Source organism: Gorilla gorilla, chromosome 10, assembly GCF_029281585.2.
Source record: "Gorilla gorilla gorilla isolate KB3781 chromosome 10, NHGRI_mGorGor1-v2.1_pri, whole genome shotgun sequence".
In the NCBI taxonomy this organism is placed as follows: Eukaryota; Metazoa; Chordata; class Mammalia; order Primates; family Hominidae; genus Gorilla; species Gorilla gorilla.
In genome coordinates, this window is record NC_073234.2 from 69,999,057 (window position 1) to 70,010,086 (window position 11,030).

The following is an 11,030-nucleotide window of genomic DNA, read 5'->3' on the forward strand; positions in this document are numbered from 1 at the left end:
CACGATAGGCCCTGACTGTGGGCAGAGGCCCCAGCCTTGCCAGTGTGCCCAGTGGGGCTGGAGAGGCGGTGGGTCATGGCCAGCCTGGGGCTCTGGTGTGTGTCTCTTGGCTCAGTATAGAATGAAAGGCTGCCAGCCGGGGCCGTGTCCTGGCTGGAGAGCAGTGGAGGGCAAAGTCCTCTCCCTGCACCCTCCTCACTGTCTCTGCCAGGCAGCTGCTTCAGAGTTGGGGCCCAGGAGGTAGAGGGCTCCTAGAGAAGAAGTCTGCCAGTTCCCTTAAAGAACTAGAATCCTCCGTCTTCTTCTGGGTGGGGTCAGCTAATCAGGCGAGCCAACATTCTGCTGCCCAGCCCTCTTGCCGCCCCCCTGCCTCCTCTGGTTCCCGAGGCTGGCTTCATGGATCCCCTCTCAGAGCTTCCTTGGTCCCGTGAGGGTGGCGTTATTCTTACTTTGTTCCCAGTAGGGAGAAGCCTTTGTGTGTAGTTGGCTGAGCATCTAGAAGCTGTTCTTTCAAAGTCACTAGCCGGGGTGGGATGAGGATGGGCTGCTTTAGGGCCAGGGGGCCCTTGCCAGCAGCCTGGGAGGGGCTCTGCCACTTGCCCTGCTCTAGGTTGTTGTGGGCATGGCCCAGGCCCTGGACATGCCTTCTGTCCAATGCCTGGAGCCCTGGGATGCCACCCAGTCTGTCCCCTGCCCCTCCTCCATCCACCAGTGAGCACGGCTCCCATTCTGCAGATAAGGAGCAACAGCCTAGACATGCGACACAGCCTGCCCAAGCTCCCATGGCCAGTTCTGGAAAGAGCCCAGAGTAGAATCTGGGTGCCCCGATGGCCAGGAGTTTTCTTTCCCCTTTGCCTGCCAGCAGAGGATGTAACAGACGAACAAGGGGCTCCAGTAGTCGCTGGGCTTGACCCAGGCCCGGGGCCTTTCCCTCTATGGCGGCTGCACCCGTACCTCACGCATATTCCCAATTGCGCAGAAGTGAAGTGTGGGCCTGTCCTAGAGGGACTCTGAGGCAGGGTATTCAGCCAGGAGTTCTGTGGAGAACTGGATCCCCAGAGGCCTCGTAGCACAGCCTCTGAATCAGCCTGAGAAAGCTGGGGTGTGGGTGATATATTTGGGGGAATGAAGGAGGTTATCATTGTTGAGTCTTAAAAAACAAAGCAGAGGCCGGGCATGGTGGCTCACACCTGTAATCCCAGCACTTTGGGAGGCTGAGGCGGGTGGATAACCTGAGGTCGGGAGTTCGAGACCAGCCTGACCAACATGGAGAAACCCCATATCTACTAAAAATACAAAATTAGCCGGGCATGATGGTCCATGCCTGTAATCCCAGCTACTTGGGAGGCTGAGGCGGGATAATCGCTTGAACCTGGGGGGCGGAGGTTGTGGTGAGCCGAGATTGTGCCACTGCACTCCAGCCTGGGCAACAAGAGCAAAACTCCGTCTCAGGAAATCAAACAAACAAACAAACAAACAAACATGAAAACCAAAGCAGAAAAAAATAACTGAATACAGAGGCGTCCCTGCAAGCCTGTCATAAGGATGTTTGTTTCTCATGAGCTTTTCCACCTTCTTCCTTGTTGCGAGTGGCTGCACAGTGGTTGATTTCCATGTCTGATTGTCTGCTGGGCTCAGCCATCATGTGGTGGTGACCCCACTGCCATCACAGCTACCGTTTGTGGAGCATCTCTCATAGGCCAGGCGTGGAGCGGGGTGCTTTACCACCTCACTGAATTTCCGATACAACCCCAGGAGGTGGGGGCTCCTGTTTGTTGTTCCTATTTTGCACATAAGGGGGCTCAGAGTAGTTAAGTAAGTTGCTCGCGTTCCACAGCAGTTTGTGGGGCACCAGCTCTGGCTGACTTGAGGCCCTCACTCTTCCTCAGGGCTGCACTGATCCCTTCCTCCTCACATGGCTGAGCCCTGAGCCCAGGAGATAGAGCTGTTGGCTAAGCAGCTTAGTGTGTGCCCAGATCACAGCAGGAGAAGCAGCCAGGCCTCTGCCCCTCCACTGTCACCCTCCCTGGCTCCCTTTCCATGGGCTGGCCTTGCATGGGTTTGGCTGAGGAGGGCAGCGAAGGCCCCGTTGGTTTCCTGTTTCCTCTGAAATGAGCTGTTGGGCAGATGGAGAGCCCAAGCCAGGTGCCAGCAATGGGCGGCAGAGGGGCGAGAGGTGACTGAGCTCAAGGCCACAGCCTTTGAGAAGCCAGCTCTGATCGTGCTGTCCTGAGGTTCCACTGTGCTCACAGGCTCTCTCGCTGGGAACCAAGGGCTTATCAGCCGGCCTTGGCTGTCAGTCGTAAGTTCTCTGGTGCCTGGCACCTGGGGCGAGGCTGTCCTTACAGCTTGTCCATTGGAACTGCTGGGTGTAAGTGTTAGCAACAGGGCCTGTCTGGGGGCACCTTGCCCCAAACAGTGCACTCCAAGGTGGAGGGTGCTTACGTGATGCTGTTTTTGACCCCAGCAGTCTGCGCAGAGGCAGGGAGATGACTATGTCTATGACTTAGCCTTCTTGACCCAGAGTCCTGTCCCCTCCCAAAGAGACTGTCAGCCACATGGACCCTGGTCCCTGTGGATGAGCAAGTCCAGGCTGGCCTCATCCTCTTCCTGGGCCTCCTTTTCTTTCCCTGAACTTCCAAAGCCCCTCAACCATTTCCCCAAAGCCTGTGGACATCTCGGGAGGTGAGGAAGGTAGAATCCTTCCTCAGTGATCCTGGGAAGAATAGCAAACACCACCCACACCCCCAGGCCCTGCTCCCCTCCAGCCTAGGCAGGTGCATTCCCTCTGCTGCTCACTGGCAGTGCCTGGTTCTGGAACTCAGCACACACAAGGGCAGGGCTGGCTTAAAGGTTTTCATTTTAAGTCTCTTAAAATTAAAGGATTTTATTTTAAAGAAATTAAAATTTTTTTCATTTCTCTGAAGGAATGAGGCCTACCCATGCTAGGTAGGCAGCTCCATCAGGCCTGGTGGTAGGGGCTGTCTGTGGAGGTCAGGAGTGTCCCCACATGCCTGCTCCCCTCCACAGCACATTGTGGTTCTCCCACAAGTTTATCTGAGTTCTCCTGGTCTCAGCCATGTTTTATCCTGTGTCATCCCCACGGTAAGGAACTCCTTGCCTTTGCCCGTTGTGTAAAACTCAGCTGCCGTTTATTTGTCCTTAGATCATTCTTTTGAGCTTCAAGGGATGCCTGGGGTCCTGTTTCAGGTCTGTGTCAGTTCTCTTTATTGTCCTTTGTGATTTTGCAGACTTGATCCAATGCCATCAGTCCTGTTTTTCCAGAATGGAGTTCCTGGCTTTTTGTATTCACCCGTCATGTCTCACCATTTCATGTGCCTCTTGGGTGTCTGGTGTGCTTCATGTGTCAGAGTGAGTCTCCCCAGTAGAGTTGGGGTGCCCTGAAGGCAGGGCCTTTATTCCCCTTCCTAGATCCACCTGCAGCCACACACACAGGAAGACCTTCCCACCGCACAGATAGACTCGAGAAGCCCCGTCTCTGCTCCCATTCTAGTCCCAGCCGGACCACGCTGAGGTCAGCTTCTTAGTGGCCACAGACATTGCCTATCCCAGGTTGGCTCAAGGCACCAGGTCCATGACACCAGAACCCTTTCCCGCTGCTGTGACAGGAGTGCTGAAGGTGTGCAGAGCTGGGCTCTTGGACTTCTTCTGTGTGATTGTTGGCTGCCAGGCTCAGGGAGCAGTCAGGTTAGTGCCCGTGATAGGCACAGCAGCCCTGAAGAAGGGCCTTGGATGCTGGGAGGGACTGAGGTGATAGGGTAGCCTATGGGGGTGGCACCAGGCTCTCTTCCATGCACCGCCTCATCTCCTGTCTGCTTCCCCTCCCTTCTCAGCTCCCTTTCTTCCTCATTGTTCTCCTCTTCCTTCCCCGCTGTGCTTTGGGAGTTATCTCAGTCGCAGGCATGCCCTCCCGCCACCCCATCTCCAGGGGAGAGCTCGGAAGAAATTCCTCGTTGTTGGCTTCATACTGCCATGGGTTACTTAGAGGCTGGGGCATTTTTGAGATCAAAGCCTGCCTTTAGAGATGGTCAGAGAGCATTGGTGGCATGCAGAGCCACAGCAGAGACCACCTCCAGGACTAAGGAAGGGAGATGACAGTTAGTGTGCACCTGCTGTGTGACACATGCTGTCCACAGGGCCTGGAATCTGGCAGCAGAGGGAGCTGGGTGCTGTGGCCTTCCCAGCAATGAGCTGCTGTGGAGATGAAACCCCTGCACTGTGACACCCTCCCTGGTGTGAGTGTACCATGGGGTCTGAAGGAGGAGGGGGCAAGGTTGAGGGCTCTGAGTGGCTGATCTTGACAGATGATGGATGTGTCTGAGAGGGGAGAAGGCCCAGCCTTGCATTCTTGGGAACAGGTGCTGATTGCCTTCAGGGCTCCAGCCTCTTTTCTCGGCCTTTTCAATGCTCAGACACCCTCTTCCTTGCCCTCACCCCTGCTCTTCCCACATCTTCAAAGCTGAAGGAGTCTCCTTATTCTGGAGGTGAGGAGCAGTGAGGGAGAACTGCCTGTAAGTCAGCAGAGAACTGGACAAGGGTGCCTAGCCTTGCGCCTGGGTCAGGTCTGCAGGTGCCTTCTACACCAACCTTGTGCCTGAGTGCCAGGTTTCCAGCTAAATGCTCACATTTCTTCACCAAAAAGAGAGCTGAAATGAATGACTGTGGGGTTCTGTCTTGTCCATTCTGATAATGATGACAATGATGACAACAGCATCCAACACCTGTAGAATGTTCACTAGCCACCAGGCACTGTTTCTTATGTTAACTTAGTTTTTCTTTGCAATGATCTTGAAGGGATACATTTAACATATATGAAAAATGAGTTGCAGATGAATTGAGTCGCCAAGGGCTCTGTTTACAAGCATGCCTCCCCGCCATCCTGTCCTTAAAATAGTGATTCCAAGTTAGTTTTCATTAATGATCCATGAGTGATGGCCAGCATGCAGCACATAGTTTCATGTGGACATTTCTCTCCCTGGTTTATGACCACTGCACGGGGTGGATGGTTATTATTATTGGGAATAACCGTGTATCAGAGTGCAGTTCTTAGCCTGGAGAATGGGAAATGGAAAGGACCAGAGATTCAGAGAAGGCAATTTACCCAAGGTCACACAGCCCTTTAAGGCCAAGTAGAGCCTCCTAAGCATTTCTTGCCACACTGTCCCAGGCCCACCCACACCTCTGTTGCAATGGAGGGCCCCACTACCCAGGAGAGCAGGTCTAGGGCACAGTGCCAAGCCTGATGAATGTCCTTCATACCCTTTTCAAACAACAGGCTACGATTAGGCCTAATTATAGGGGCCTGGTCCCTTAATATTCTTCCTGGCATGTCTCTTGCCAATCAAATTAGTGCCATCTGCAGTGTGATTCCTGCTTTAGTGGCATCAAGGGGAGGAGTTAATTCAACCCAATGTAAATAGATTCTGCCCTCACTTTGCAATTCAAGGAGTGTTTTTCCCTCCTGTCCCGCACTCCCACATGCACCTCCTTCCTTCTGGCTCCCCAAGCTCTAGCCTGGGTGAGCAGGGTCTGGACACTCTATACCTAGAGTCACTAGCCACTGCCCAGTCTGTGTCAGAAGCAGGCCTCGAATTCCTCAGGGTTAGAGTGGGAAGAACCCATGTGTGCACATTTGCGTTTCCAACCTGGGCACCATTTGGCAGCTGATTCAGGCAATTCTCTCACCACCACCACCCTGCCCATGTACCCCTGTTTCCAGCCTCTATTTCCCTCTTCAGCCAGGGATCCTTTCTTGTGTACCCAAGGTGAGGAGCTGAACGGAGATCGTGTATGGACAGGGTTCCTGGCAGGTACCCAGCACCTTATAAGGGTTGAAGAAATGTTGCCTCTTCTCCGAGCTCCTCCATTGTCCCTACCAAATCCCCAGTCCCTTGTCTTGCCCCCTCCCTCCCTCATTCACTCAGCAGGCATCAGCAGAATCCCATCTCCTATGAGCTCCTGGCCTCCCACCAAATGCTTTGTCTCCCATCCCCCTCCCCACCTCCCCGAAGCTGTGCACACAGTTGGGATGAGGGCTGTGCTGTCTCAACACCACGCTACCTGTGGTGAGTGGGTGCCGGTGGGCGTGGGTGGCTCTGATGCTCTGGCTCCCACCCACAGGCACCACGACTCCTGCGAGGACCCAGCATTCCCTGGCAGGTCAGACCTATGCCTTGCCCCTCATCCCACCAGACCTGCAGTGAGAGGAGACCGTCCGGCAGGTGGCAGATGCCTGGCAGTGCCTGCAGAAGGTCTCCAGAGACATCTTCGGCAGGTGGGAGCTGCCACCCACCCCCACCTGATCAGAGGGGGTGGTTCTGGGCAGTCCTCTCTCCAGTCCCAGCAATACACCCTCTGGGAGCAGCCCCTTTGGGGATTCCTGGTCCTGGAAGACCCAGCTGACTTCCCTGGGTGGGAGGGGCCAAGGTGAGAGCCCAGCTTGGAAGCTTTTGCTCCTGAGAGCCTGAGAGCTCACTCCCTTCCACCCCACTTTGCCCCCTGGTTTCCTGTGGTGGCTCTGCTCTCCCAACTCACGCTCTTCCTCCCACGGTGAGGGGGCTAGTCCTTCACTCTTTCCTGCAGCCAGAAAATATTTACCCAACAGTGACTGTGTGCGAGGCACTGAGCAAATCTCTATAGATCCAGTGATGAATAAGGCAGCGTCCCTGTCCAACTGGAGTGCATATTCTGGCAGGAGAGACAGACCTAAATAACCAATGCATGAGCAGTTGTTTAGTTACAGTTGTGATAAAGCCTATTTATAATATTCACTAATATGCATATAGCATTAACCATGCTCCACCATTGATCTGAGTGCCTTAACTCATTTAACCCTCACCACATTTTATGAGCAGACACTGCTGTTATCTCCATTTTATAGATGAGGAAACTGAGGCACAGAAAGACAGAGACTTAGCTGAGTGGCAGAGCCAGGGTTCAAAGCCAGGGATCGTGGCCCTGGGTTCTGTGGGTTATTATCACCTCTGTGGAGGGGAGATGAGGTTCTGCGAGGCTCATCATGGTGGGCCTGGCTGGGTCAGGGAAGGTGGATGTGAGGAAATAGCATTTGTGGTAAAACCTGAGGGTGAGTGGGTAGGTCAGGGAGAACATTCCAGAAAGAAGGAAGCACATGACCTACAGCCCTGAGGTGGAGGACCTGAAAGGAGGCCAGTGTGGCTGCAGCGCAGAGAGGCCGTTGAGGAAGCCGAGCTGGAGGGCTGCGGTTCTTGTATCGGCAGCGCTGACCCCGCACAGTCCTTTGGCTCCAGTGACTTTTCACTCAGTGTTTATCTAACTCGAGTGAGTGAATAGTGTTTGCTGTTTCCTGCAAAGGTCCCAGGGGTTGCTGGGTACACAGGTCCTGTCTTTGGCCGCAAGCAACCTGAAATGAGGCTTGGTCTTCTTCCCGGGACCTCAGGCTGTGCCTCTTGAGGGACCCCAGCATGAAGTATGTGACTGCCTGACTCAGATCCCTCTCCTGATGCAAGCCACCCTCACCCTGGCCCACACCTGATTGTCGCCAGACCTGGAGTCCCTGCTCCTTCACTGTGCAGCCTCCTCTTCTGTCATGAACTGGAAGCCCACCTCTTCCTGGAAACCCTCCCAAACTAAAAAATGGGGGATGAAGCATAGTCATTGCCTCCAGATCCTCTTAACTATTCTGCCTCTCCCCTGCCCACTGACTCACTGGCCTGCTTCAAGCCTGTCTAGAAAGTCCCTGTAAACAAGAGGCTTTGCACTGAACTGGCTGAGAGGTTGCCTTGGAGCTGATGCCTTGGCTCAAATCCGGCTTCCCTGTTTGCTTGCTCTGTTCCCTTGGCAACTTACTCAATCCCTCTAAGCCTCAATGTCCTCATCTGTGAAACTGTGGTAATCATGGCATCTTCCTGATAGAACTGTTGCAAAGATTGCATAAATTAAAACATGCAAAGGAATGGAACAGTGCCTGGCACCTAGGAAGCCTTCAGGAAATGCTAGCTCTTGCCTGTTGATAATCTCTACTCGTTGACTGCCCATTGAATGGTGGCCATTCATCAACTTGCTACCAACAGTTACAGAAAGTGTTGGATGCTCCTTTGTGCTTATTGTTATGCTAAATGTGCCCAAGGGATGCCTCGGCAAGAGGACGGAAGTCTTTAAGAGCCATCAGCCCCTGATTATGGCCGCCTCATGCCCAACGCTTGGAATGGAGGGGAAAACTATTCCCTCAGAAACTGTTTCCTCATCCAGATGAGGACTGCATGCTTGCCCTTCTCTGAGGGCAGCCTTAGATTTTGGTGGCTTTCCTTTCCCATCCTGGTACTAGGCACCTGTAGACAGTTGCATGTCCCCTGCCCAGGGATGGGATGAGGAGAAGGCAGGAAGGCATATCCTGGGGAAGGGAGTGCTGAGTTCATTGAGAGTGGCTGCAGGTTCTCCAAGTGGCTCGCACGGCCCAGGGAGGGGAGGATGTTTCTCAGGAATCCTGGGCCTATGTCCCAGCTCCCTCACACCTGAGTTCCAGGTCACCACATCCATCTCCCACCGTGTGCTCCCCATTGTGCTGGACCCTGAGAGACACCAAAGATGTGGCCAACACGGTGTCCTTAGGAGCTTAGAGGCTGGAATGGGAGAGCACAGGGCGAGGCTGATTCTTCATTGCATAGCATGAATCGCACAGGCTTCCAGGGGTCTAGAGGGGAGAGAAATCACTAAAAATTGGTGGCACCCTGTCAGTTGGAACTCTCCAGACCAGGTTGAGCAAAAAGTAACTAATCAGTAGAGCAGGCTTCGGAGTTCCAGGGCTTACACGACGTCATCCAGGCCTGGTTTGCTTTCCTTCCATGTCAGCTTGCTTCTTTTGGGCTGGCTACATTCCCAGACAGGCCTTGCTCTCGTGGTGGCGAGGTGACAACCAGTGGGGCTGGACTCATGACCCAGGGTTAGGTCTGGCAGGAAAGAATGCTCTCCTTTGTCCCCACTTCCTCCAGAAGCCACACTCACTCATCCCACCTGGCTTGGTCCTCGTGTCTGTCCCAGAATCCATCACTGAGGCTGGGGACTATGACACACTGATTGGCTTAGACTGAGGAGCTCTGGGGGCAGTCTGATCTGATGCTCATGAACTGAGATGGATTCCCCAGAGGAAACAGGGCCATTGCTTGAGTAAGGAGGAAATGGGTGCTGGAGAGGAAAACCATGTGCTTACTCCACACAGGGCAGGCTCCTGGAGGAGGGGGCTAAGGTAGCGGGGCTGGTGTGCAGGTCCCGGGGTGGGGTCTAGAAATGGAGGCCACAGGCTTGGAGAGAAGCCTGAAAGTGGCTGGGAACTCGGAGTATGACAGGCTGCCGGGGAGGCCGGCCTGCACAGGGGCTGGGGCTGGGACTTCTGCACGGGAAGCACAGACAGCGCTGCCTCTCCCTTGCACTCAGCTCCTTCCCTGCAGAGCAGGGGGTTGGAGGCTGACTTTCCACATGCCTGTGGGCCTGGTCTCTCTGGATGGTGCCACAGGAGCTTTGCCTTGGTTCCTCTGCGTCCTCCACGGTGCCATGGGAGGCTCCCTGGCAGGGTGTGGGGCAAGGCAATGAGTGAAGTTGGGATGAGTGAGTTAAGGCCCATGGGGTACTCAGGACAGGACTTCAGGTTTGATTCAGGAGGGTTAGGGAACTGTGATTGGGTCCTGAGCAGGGCAGGGATGGGTCAGAAGAGTTTGGGGAAGGTTCATCAAGCACCTGTCACAAAGGGGACAAGAAGGGAGAGAGAGAGCAGATGGCAGAGACACCCAGAGGCAGTTGCTGTAGTCAGGACATGGCGGGGATGAGGCTGCAATCAGGGGACTTGCAAGCAAGGAGGGCTGGGTGAGACATTCAAAGGGACCAACCACAGGATACACTGACAGATTGGGAAGGAGAATGAAGGAAAGGGAGGAGTCAGCGATAATTGGGAGTGGTGTGGGGAGCACCCACACCGCTCCTCCTCCACCTGCCCCCTTCCTGTGGCAATGGAATCGGCGAGTGTGTGGGCTTTTCATTTCCCATGGGCTTTTTCAATGGGAATGTGACCAGTTTAGAACCTCCCCCTTTAAATGTGCTTCACCTGCTCAGAAACCACCTGCACAGAAGAGACAGGTGGGTAGAGGAGAGACTGTCTCTCTCCTCCTCACCACCCCATCTCATGCCCCAGACTGGACCCTGGCCTCATTGTCACCTGTGCCTTGTGACGCAGGCAGGTGAGCTCCTGGCAAATTAGCATTCCTGGCCATGCTCTCTCCTCCTGCTCTGTCGCAGTGGGGGAGCTTGCAGAGACTGGAGGGAATGACAAGCACCTCCCAAGCTCTCTTCGGCCCCACCCTCCAGCCCCTCCCAGCCACTTCTTCCTGTCCCTGCATCTGCCCCCTCCTCACCTGGGAGAAGCTAGGCCCCAAAATATTGGGCCAGATATGTCACCTGCTTCCCAAGATATAGATGACAAGGCAGGGCGGGGGATGGGGGGTGGTGAGACGGCACAGGGAAGAGGAGGCGACAGACTTCGTGTGTGGAAGTTTGGATGCTGTTATCTGCCTTTTCCCATCAGCCCCTGCCCAACATCTTCACCCAAGAAGCCGCGCCACTGCCCAGTACCTTTCCTCAGAAAAAGGGGGAATTTTCTCTGCAAGGCTCTTGGTCCTTTCCTCCCTCTCTTTCTCCTTCTTTCCCCACTCCCCTTCCTTTCTTCTCCCTTTCTCCCTTCCCCTTTCCCCTTGTCCTTACTTCCTCCATCTGTCCTTCTCTCTCCTTCTACTCATTGGCATCTGGTGGCCCCCAAGTGGCCTGCATAATGAGCAGATCATTCTTTATTTTTTATTTCAATGGTTTTGGGGAGCGGTGTACACTACATCCAATGTGTGGTCTTTTATCCCAGAATGGAGAAGGTAAAGGTGAAGGCGAGAGCCCCGGTTCAGGGTCTGCTTCCCTGGGGTCATGACAGAGGCAGGGGAGGAGAAGCAGCGAATCTGGGTCAGGAGTGGGCGCTTTCTGCTCCCTTCTCACCA

The 11,030-nt window shown here is 54.4% G+C and overlaps 1 pseudogene; it reads left to right on the plus strand.

Moving 5' to 3' along the window:
- The first annotated feature begins 5,641 nt into the window (after positions 1-5,641).
- On the plus strand, positions 5,642-6,734 carry LOC101140975 (uncharacterized; annotated as a pseudogene).
- Positions 6,735-11,030: the final 4,296 nt, after the last annotated feature.